The sequence below is a fragment of the Callorhinus ursinus genome, unplaced genomic scaffold (genome assembly GCF_003265705.2).
Source record: "Callorhinus ursinus isolate GAN/ISIS: 27379988/994484 unplaced genomic scaffold, GSC_fseal_2.0 scaffold2, whole genome shotgun sequence".
Classification (NCBI taxonomy): Eukaryota; Metazoa; Chordata; class Mammalia; order Carnivora; family Otariidae; genus Callorhinus; species Callorhinus ursinus.
In genome coordinates, this window is record NW_027397064.1 from 36,067,733 (window position 1) to 36,077,052 (window position 9,320).

Here is a 9,320-nt window from a genome sequence, read left to right on the forward strand (position 1 = left end):
GTCCACATTGTAGTACAGTCTCTCCCTGTTGTACAGAGAAGGAAAAAGGTGGGAAGAAAGCGTATTAGCATGGGTCTATTCACTTGATAAGCACCAATGTGGCTGCAGTGATTTTCTCAATACTAAAATATTTCCACACTAATTTGTAAATAGTGTTGCCCATAGTCTCTCCCTTCCTCCCCAGGGCTTTTCCATTGCCCTTCTCCAGGACCCTGGGGCCCCTCATTTAGCAACGAGAGGGACCACACCTGGTCTAGCAGGGCCCCTCAGGAGCCTATCCAGGGCCTTCTTTTTGGGCACTGTTGGGGATTATTAATTCTCTGTATATCATCCCTGAGGAGAAGAAACACCTAGTGAGCATAGGGCAGAGGCAGGGCTGCTAGTTCTAGAATTCACAGCTTTGTTTGCTATATTCCATCTCTAACTACTCTGTTTTATACTTAGAGGTTTCCTTCACATCAGTCGTAAGGCAGTTCCAGTGTTCTCCCTCTGCTGTCACCCAGGGCCAGGTGCATGAGGTCTGTCCTTACTGCACTGCCTCCTCTTCCCTCGTGGCAGCATTTCCTCCCATCCTGCTCGGTCGGCACTGGCAGCTCCATGGGACAGCCAAGCGTGACGTGGCATTTGGAATTTGGGGCAATTTGATCACATCTAAGACATTGTGACTGTGAGGTTCACCATTCCTGTATGTCCCAGCAAGAAAGAAAGCCTTGTGACACATGACAGTGCTGTGCGATCATGGATCAGTCGCACCAGCATCTTGGTGCTTTGAGATTTCTTTCAACTCTTCTGCAGGATTTGGCAATTTCTCCTGCCTCTGGTTGCCATGATAGGCAGTCCTTCTGCACATGTCTGTAACAAAATGTAACACAGATTCGTCTGCTTGTGAGTATGCCTCTTCCCTTCCCAGGTTCTGTAAAGGCTGTGCTTGGTTTACTGCTTTGCTAAAAATATGTAAACATCCTCATTCTTCCTAAGAACGTGTGTGCATCTTTAATACCAAATTCACATTCTACTGCTGTTTCCATTTTCTGCTATGCTGGTTCTATTGAATTAATATCTGCGAAAATCCAAATTGGAGGTGCTAGTTACATTTCTTCCTAATACATATTAAAGGTAAATTTAATAACTATTAAAATGGGGGGAAATGCTGTCTACAGTCATCTCATTGACCCCCAATAAGGTGTATGCCAGGCTCTGGGAACAAATCTCTGTGGCAGGTTGGCTTGTGGGGAGGTCCTGGCAGTTCTCAGCTACATAAGGTGTAAGGTTATTGTCATAAAAGGGTAGGTGGAATTGTCAAACTTTGACTAATGTGTAATGGTAATTCTTCCTGGGATTCAGCATACATATATTTATCTGACATCTGTCAACTGGAGTGGGCTGAGGGGTTTGTGTGACACAACGCATAATGGCATAGAGCTTGCCGTGGGTAAGACGGGTGTAAAGAAAGCTCTTCTGTTGCTTGGATGTGAGACATAAGGTCATTGCCTCAAAAATATGTAACAGAGCATGGTTAGGCAGTAAGAGGGTGTGTTCAAATAGTAACATGGCACGGAAGGGTGACAATTATAATTGTGGCTGCTTTGAGAGTCACAGTCACGTTGTTACACTAGAGCATAATTGTATTGTAATTATTGCTAATTTGTCTAGTGTTGTCTGAGACTCCTTTCAAGAGAGCCACTGCTATTTAAAAATGTCCTGCAGACCAAAAAGTTTCAGAATGCCGCCATAATGTTTGAGGCCACTGACAATGCCCACACCTGCTTAAAATAGAGGGCCTTATGGGTAATATTATTAGTGGAAATTTTTGGAAACTTGCAGGCCAACAAGATACTAATGTGAGAAGAAAAAGCTGCCTCGTCATTGATAATCCTAGTTACTAAGTCTTCTTTTTGTGCATTACAGATAGGCATGAGGGAAAAAAAGACCCATTTTGCTTCTTAAAGGAATTCCTGAATGCCTTTTCTGTCATTTGTGCTAAACTGGCACTGTATAACTTGAGGTCAAGTCTCCTTTCTCTGCCTAATTCCAGTTAGATATTCTCTATTTAATTTTTTATTGAATTAGTTTTGAAGAATTATATTTTTTCCTAGTCAGTTATGCACTTAATCTGTTTTCAGGTATATTGCCAGAAGGATGTTCTTAGTATTCTCTTATCTTTAAAAATCCTTGTATTTATGTCATGTTCCCTTTCTACTCCTAATATTGCCTATTTATGCTATCTTTCTTTACCAATTTGCCAGAGTTTTGTCTATTTTTTAAGATGTCTTCTAAAAGAGACAAATTTTGGTTTTGTTGATTCTCTACTTTAGCTTTTTTATAATCCATCTTTACACCACATCCCTTGGCATGCATTGCAATATTTATATGTGAAAACTCCCCTCTTAACTCAAAACTGTTGCTCTGAATGAATGAAAAGTCCCCTTATCTGGAAAAACTTTAAAAAATTTGCTGTGTGGGTGTATTTCCTTATTTTCTGCCTGCTTCTGTAAACTCATTTAATATTGTTTGAATTCTCTTCCTTTGGACAACACTTTCCTCAGTTACATTACTTCTCAGTTTTATTGCTGTTCAAAGCCTGAAACACAGGGATAAAGTCCTGCTTCAGGACTTTCAAGTGATTAGTTTGGTTTATTCTGGAAAGCTCAGGCTCAAGTTGAGCTCTGAAAGATGATGAGGATTTGGATATGGGGTAGGGAGCAGTGGTTTTCTGGGTAGGGCTTTGAAGGCAGTATGTGTGGACAGCAGTGAGATGACTCCCTCCTATCAAAACCCTGGAGATTCAAAGTAATATCCCTCAACCAGCCTCATCTAGACCCTGTTCTCTTTGGCTCTCTGCTCTGGTGGCTCAGACGATCTTTCAATATCTCAAATCTGTGGGGTGCCTGGGTGGCTCAGTCATTAAACCTCTGCCTTCTGCTCAGACCATGATCACAGGGTCCTGGGATCAAGCCCCACATCGGGCTCCCTGCCCAGTGGGAAGCCTGCTTCTCCCTCTCCCACTCCCCCTGCTTGTGTTCCCTCTCTCACTCTCTCTCTGTCAAATAAATAAAATCTTTAAAAAAAAAAAAATCTCAAATCTGTGCTGCTCCCTCTTACCTCAGGGCCTTTGAACATATTCTTTCCTTCCCCAGGATGCTCTTCCCCATCCTTGCCAGTTTTCCTACTTTATTTCTGTTCTCCTCTCAGGTCTCTGTCCTTTCTTCATGAATAATTTTCTGATTCCCACCAAAGGTCAAATTCCCCTATTGTAACTTACCATGAATATCATTTTACATTAATTATGTGATTCCATGCTTAATGTCTATCTCTCTCTCTGGAATGTAAACTTTTTGAGGACAGGAACTATGTCCTTTACTTTTTCATTTTGCCCACCATCTTACAAAGAGTAGGCACTCAGGTAATAATTGTTTAATTTCTCTCATTTGCTAATTAGTTAAAATATAGCTGAGCAGTATAGAGATCTGCAAAGTCCATCTTTATCTTTTTTAAAAGATTTTATTTATTTATTTGAGAGAGAGACACAAGCAGGGGGAGAGACACAGAAGCAGACTTCCCACTGAGCAGGGAGCCCAAAGTGGGGCTCGATTCCGGGACTCCAGGATCATGACCTTGAGCTGAAGGCAGTCGCTTAACCAACTGAGCCACCCAGGCGCCCCCAAAGTTCATCTTTAAAGACATAATGTCCAGACAAGAGCTACTTGACCCAGAACTGCTTAGAATCTGAGAGGCCTAAGTTACTCCCACTCATTAAAAAGAAACAAAGATATGCAAAACAGATGTAGAAAAATTGTGCTATTTTAAATGTTTACATCGAGACAATTAATACTTATAATAATACATATAATACAATATAATTTGCTACTCACAAGATAATTATAGGATTTATTAAATTATTCTTTCATGGTGCACTCAGGTGGTGTGGAATGATATTGGGGTTCAAGCATAAGGTATATAATAGATGTGTTTCTTCAGCCCCAGTGTTCCTTGGCTGTCTGGATAGCGTCCTCCACTTGAGGCCCTTTGTGAAAGCGGTGCCTAAGCCACATCCCCTCCTGGCTACCCCCACCCATTGATAGGACAAGGCCTGACTAAAGGTATTCATCTATCAAAAGAAAGAGCAGGGCGCCTGGGTGGCTCAGTTGGTTAAGCGACTGCCTTCGGCTCAGGTCATGATCCTGGAGTCCCAGAATCGAGTCCCGCATCCGGCTCCCTGCTCAGCAGGGAGTCTGCTTCTCCCTCTGACCCTCTTCCCTCTCGTGCTCTCTATCTCATTCTCTCTCTCTCTCAAATAAATAAATAAAATCTTTAAAAGAAAAAGAAAGAGCAAAGTAGAAAGAGATTTACTAGCCTTGGAAAAGGAGAAATAGGGAGGTAGACCCTGGCAAGTTCTCTCCTGCACAGCATATACCTTGACCTGGGACACCCATCTCACCTGTATGGCAGATCAAGCCCTAGAGTTAAGCTGGAAGTGTCTAGTGATCATAGCTCCATGATGGTCACATGGCCCTGAGTTTGAGTTCTCAGACAGCATGTGATTATAATCTGACTTCTAGTGTTGGCAGGCTGATACAGGTCATCTTCTTTTTTTTTTTTTTTTAAAGATTTTATTTATTTAATAGAGGCAGCAGGGGCAGAGGGACAGGGAGAGATAGATTCCCTGCTGAGCAGGGAGCCTGACATGGGACTCAATCCCAGGACCCTGAGATCATGACCTTAGCCAAAGGCAGACGCTTAACTGACTGAGCCACCTAAGCACCCAATAGTATTTTGTTTTGTATCAGAAATATACTTTCATATCCTTGATGCTTTTTTGAGAGAGATAATAGTAATGATTTTATTTACTTCAGTTTGTGTGCTGACCTGTTTCTTTGAGTGCCAGACTGCTCTGAGATTGGGCTTGTTGGGACCCCGGTTCTGAGTTTGAGTCTGATATTGGAACAAGGCAGTTGTCTCCCCATAGTCTTTCTTCTTGCCTCAGGCTTTGGGGATTCCATCCTGATTTGGTCAGAGTATGATCTTCCAGGAAGTTGTTAGCCTGGAAGTAGCTTAGTGTGTTAGCTTGGGTTCTCCCAAAGCAGATCCTGAGGCAAAGATTTGAGTTCAGGTGGATTAATTGGGATTGTGCTTCCAGAGGAAGTGAAGCAGGAAAGAATCAGCCAGTACATGGCTGTGGCCACTGAGGCTGGCACTGGTATGGGTGACTGGTGTTCAGTCCTGTGGGATTTTCTGAGGAGCTTTATGAAATGTTTCTCAAAATTATCCTCTTAGGGAACAAAAAGGGAAAGCATTTATTCATTGGCTCCAGTCTTCTAGTGGGTCAAGGGTGGTCTCAGAGGCTGTCATTATTCTGGGCTTTTTGGCATGTGTTCATCTGACAGTTGAGTGGTGTTAAAAGATAAACTGAAGCATATTAACACTTTTAAGAGTTTATATGAGCAAAAATTGATTCCAGTTAGGCAGCACCAAACCAGAAGTGGTTAGGAGCGTTCTGCTACCAGGCACTATGGAAAGGTATTTATAGAGAAGATGTGGATGCAAAGCAAGGAAATTATTTGTTTGACTACAGCTTAAAGCCTAGTTGGCTGTTTGCGATTGGTTGTCCTTAGGTTTCCATTTCTTAACCTTGAGCATTTATAGGTTTAGATTTTGCTTACCAGGCTGCCACACGTTAGAATCATTTCAGTCTAATGACTCCTTGTTTAATTAACTTAACAGCAGGTTCTCATGGATGTCCTACCTTGTGAGGTTAGAGCAGCCATAGGGCATGAAGCAAAAGGCTCCTGGTGTGGAACAGAAACAAGATGACCTTGGGCTGTCACTTGCTCAGAGCAGGTTGCCCCCACAGTGGCAAGTAAAACAGAGCGTGCCAAAGACAGAGATTCCTGAGAAATGGCAGTGTGTCTGCCTGGATGGTGAATGTCAAAGAGAACAGAGGGAGAAAAGAATGTTGAGTGAGACTGTGCAGCCTTATGGACTTTATCCTGAAAGCAGCAGGGAGCCAGTGAAAAGTTACTGCAAAAGGGTGAACCCAATCAGCTTTGTGCTTTAGGGAAAAAAGCAAACACCACCAGTCACAGGGCAAAGGATGGATTAATGGGGTGTGCGTAGCATGAGGGGAAGGGTGGTGAGACCTTTTAGGGGATAACACAGACAGTCTAGGTGAGAGAATATGAAGATCTAAAATAAGACTGTGGTAGGTGGGGTTATTGAAAGAGAGATGGAACAAGGAAACTTGACCATGAACTGGTTCAGTGATGGCCTTGTGACCCGGGCTGAGTAGAGCAGAGTCTCCTCCCTGAACCACAAGATGTAAAGATGTGATCCCAAAGTGAGTGCCTACCTTGTTCTCCGCCAGGTAGAGAGACTGTACATGGGCTCCTTTTAAACACTTTGATTATTGCTGGGAAAGACCACCTTTCAATACCTAACTGTTAATGTACACCATTGTTTTCATTTTGTTTTTCTCTCAGAGCTTGGAGAACAAGGGGTATGGGGTATGTGGGGGGTGTGTGTGTGTGTGTGTCAGAGAGAGAGAGAAAGACAGAGAGAGTTACTGAGAGAGAAACTGAGAGACAGAGAGAGAGAGAGAGATACTGAGAGAGAAACTGAGAGAGAGAGAGAGAGAGTGACTTAATGCTGTGGAGTCCCTGTAACTAGTCTACTATGAAGCCTGTTTTAAACCCTACTTTCCGTGGCTTGATGGTTTGTTTATATGAACATGTAATTTCCCCTTTTTGGCTTAAACCACTTGAGTTTCTCACAGGAGTCTTAACTAAAATAATATCTTTGTGCCTGAAGCTTTTTTCCTACTTTATATTTTCCAACACATATTCTTTTAAGGGAAAATATTGGGTCCAAGATTATCACCAATTTACACTATCCCCAGAAATGTTTACGAATAACTCACCATACTCTTACAAGTACTGAGTAATACATTTTTTTAAAACTTTGTTAGTTTCTTAGGTTAAAAAAAATCTTGTTTAAAAGTATTTATTTTTAATTACTGGTAAGGTTGAAAATATTCCAATTCTATTTGTTTTATATCTTTTTTTTTTTAAGTAGGCTCCACACCCAGCGTGGAGCCCAACGCAGGGCCTGAACTTACAACCCTGAGATCAAGACCTGAGCTGAGATCAAGAATCAGACACTCAACCAACCGAGCCACCCAAGCACCCTTGTTTTATATCTTCTTTTTTGGTAAATTTTCTAGTTATGCCCTTTACCTATTATCCTTATTGGGATCTAATCAATTTTTAAAAATCAGTTTGTATGAATTTTCTCTAACAAAGACTGTTAATTTGCCTGTCCTATCTATTTCAAATGTTTTCCCCAGCTTGGTTGCTTGCTCTTAACTGTGTTTATTGTGCTTTTGGAGATAACAAAAATTATAAGACGTTATACAGTTGAATTTGTGCTTTCTTTCACAGCTCTTAAATTTAGCAGGATATAAGGCCACTCTGCTCTTTTGTCTTTATAAGTTGGCTACAAAAAATATTTTGAAGAAATGGCTTTTAAAAATAGAAATCTTCCATCATTAGTGTGGCAGCCATGGAGACTCTGCCTGGACCTTGCTTCAAGAATGAGCTCACCTTTCAGTGTCGAGGGGCTCTGTGAGCTGGCTCTCTAGCAGCAACGTCTTCAGGATCTGCCACAGCATTTGAGTGGAGACCAGTCTCCTTCCAGGCAGCAACCAGCCAATGACTGAGCATGGCAGGGCCACTGGGCCTGGCCATTTGTGCCCAACACAGAGCCCCTGTATGAGCAGTCTGTGTGCTAAGGGAAATGTGCTCAGAGCTATAGTGCAGTCTGGAGCTCTTTCCCCCTGTCTTCCTTCCTTCTCTCCTTACAGGTGTCAGACTGACATGGAGGTCTGCAGGTTTTCCCTGCCTACTCTGCTGCCGCTCCCATAAGCATAAGCCACAACAAATCTCTGGCACCTTTTTTTTTTTTTTTTTAAGATTTTATTTATTTATTTGAGACAGAGAGAGAGCACAAGCAGGGAGGAGGGTCACAGAGAGAGGGAGAAGCAGACTCTCTGCTGAGCAGGGAGCCCGATGTGGGGCTCCATCCCAGGACCCTGGGATCATGACCTGAGCAGAAGGAAGACGCTTAACAGACTGAGCCACCCAGGTGGCCCCAAATCTCTGGCACCTTTATCTTCATTTTGACATCTGCTTCCTGGAGAACACAAGTGACAATTATTATTAAATAATAAAGCAGTTCGGAGGCACCTGTGTGGTTCAGTTAGTTAAGCGTCTGCCTTCAGTTCAGGTCATGACCCCAGGGTGTTGGGATCGGGCCCTGCAAGAGGCTCTCTACTCAGCGGGGAGCCTGCTTCTCCCTCTCTCTCTGCCTGCCGCTCCCCCTGCTTGTGCTCTCTCTCTCTCTCTCTCTGTGTCAAATAAATAAAAATCTTCTTTAATAAGTGCAAAAAAATAATAAAGCAGTCCAGAGATACGGCCAAGAAAGAACAAATCAAACTATATTGTACCATTTGAAAACACCCATTAGCATATAAGTAGACAAGATAGTTTGGTAGCTGGCTGGCTAGAGAGATGGGGCAAGGATTTAGTTTGTTCTGTTCACCACTTATCGGCACATCTAGAACAGTGTCCATCAGACAGCAGGATGCTGACACGCTTGTTCAATGAATGGACAAATCACATAGTTTTCTAAAAATGGATGGAAGTATATTTTTTCCCATTAAACAAAAAGAATATTGAGTTTAATTTTACCTGAATTTATCAGAAGGAAATGCTTTGGTAAAACCTAAGGGATTTCTGAACCCCATTAAAAGATTTCTTACCACCAAAGGTTTCTAGTAGGCTCATGTTAAGATTTTAAAGTTTTAAAAAAATTACTTAATGCATTTTCTTTGACATTTTCATTTTTCTAGATGAATTTTTGAGTCCTGTAATTAACCCTGAAAAATTCCGTGAGATTTAAAAAATGTAAGTATATTAAACCTATAAATTTGTGATAGATTTATATCCTTACACTATTCATTTTTATTTATTTTTATTTTTTTAACATACAGTGCTTTATTAGTGTCAAGTGTACAATATAGTGATCCAGCAGTTCCATACATTCCTCAGTGCTCATCAGGACAGGTGCACTCCTTTATCCCCTTCATCTATCTCACCCATCCCCCACCCACCTTCCCTCTGGTAACCATCAGTTTGATCTCTATAGTGAAGGGTCCTTTTTTTGGTTTGTCTCTCTCTTTTTTCCCTGTTTTCATTTGTTTTGTTTCTTGAATTCCACATATGAATGAAATCATAGGGTATTTGTTTTTCACTGAATGGCTTATTTTG

At 41.8% G+C, this 9,320-nt stretch overlaps 1 long non-coding RNA gene across 1 annotated transcript; it reads left to right on the forward strand.

Annotated features, from left to right (window-relative positions):
- Nucleotides 1–592: 592 nt before the first annotated feature.
- On the forward strand, nt 593–8,993 carry LOC141370602 (uncharacterized). The gene is made up of 3 exons (XR_012374778.1): nt 593–885; nt 7,069–7,203; nt 8,903–8,993. It is a non-coding gene; the product is annotated as an uncharacterized lncRNA (long non-coding RNA).
- Nucleotides 8,994–9,320: the final 327 nt, after the last annotated feature.